Source organism: Galendromus occidentalis, unplaced genomic scaffold (genome assembly GCF_000255335.2).
Source record: "Galendromus occidentalis unplaced genomic scaffold, Mocc_1.1 scf7180000077474, whole genome shotgun sequence".
Classification (NCBI taxonomy): domain Eukaryota; kingdom Metazoa; phylum Arthropoda; class Arachnida; order Mesostigmata; family Phytoseiidae; genus Galendromus; species Galendromus occidentalis.
Window position 1 is genome coordinate 880,164 of NW_003805462.1, and position 1,245 is coordinate 881,408.

Here is a 1,245-nt window from a genome sequence, read left to right on the forward strand (position 1 = left end):
GCTGCTGTTGGTTGTGGCGGCGGCGTCGTCGGCGGCGCGGCGGCGGTCGAGGTGGTGGTGCTTGAGGACGTGGACGTCGACGTTGACGTGGTGGCCGGCGACGATCCCGCCCGGCAGTCCGGCTGCGGGGCAGAGGGTTGGCGTGGTGGCGTACTGCTGCGTCGCACGCGACAGAAAAACATTCCTAAGCTAACTCATCGCCAAGGCCACCTCCTGCCGCGTAGTGTGGAGCGACTGGCCGCAACCAGGAGCGCGGGGCCGTCGCTCTGCCCCGCAGACCGCCAACCTGGTGTCGTACTGCCCCCGTTGCAATGCAGAATTGCTTTCAGCTCCGAGCGACGGCTCCGAATACGCTCGAGGAGGACGGGACCACCTCAGACAAGCAGCATCAGCAGCAGCATCGGCGACAGCAGATCATCACCATCACGAAACGCAGCAGCAGCAGCAAGCGGGACCATCCCGTCGGCATCGATCATCGCATCACCACGCACGGCACCACTTTTACCCTCGTCCGGACAGCCCCCCCCTCCTCCGCCAACATTCTTCACATCTTCAACAGCAGCAGCAGCGTCATCGTCATCATCAACGGCCAACTCAATCAGACGTACATCAAAGCGGTTACCAGCACCTGGGACGCTCTTCAGCAACGGCAGCACCGCTTCAACCATACTCACCGGTTCCACCAAGAAATGTTCTCCCTCAAGGTAAGCGGATCCAGAGCTCGGGGAAGTGATCCCCGTGAAATTCGGCTCCAGCTCACCTGGACATGCCAAACGCATCAATGATATTGATTCTGGTTTGCTATTCCCGTAATCGGTTTTCTCTGGAAAACGTGTTTTTCCCCCGAACGGTTCCCACCGGGGTACGACATATTCGATCGAACGAGGCTCACCACAACGGGCTCGCCCGGAATTTGGCTCACGGCTAGGGAAATCATTCTAGACAATGAGTGTACGCGGTTCCGGGAATCGGATCCCGGGCTCGGTAGGGATTCACTTGAAGCGATTATTTCCACAAGACCGGAGCTCTGCCCCGCGTGGGGGAATATCCGGTACGGAGCAGGACAGAGGTCTCTCGTCGATTTTTTTCTCTCGAGTCTTGCCCGGGAAAAATGTCGTGTACCAGGGGACCGAACCAAAGCTAAAACACTCTGACGGCAGCGACGGAGTCTGACATGCTGCCTCGATGTTCGATACCGGATGACACTTACCGCGTTATCTGAGCCGCCCCGCTCTGCGTGCCTCT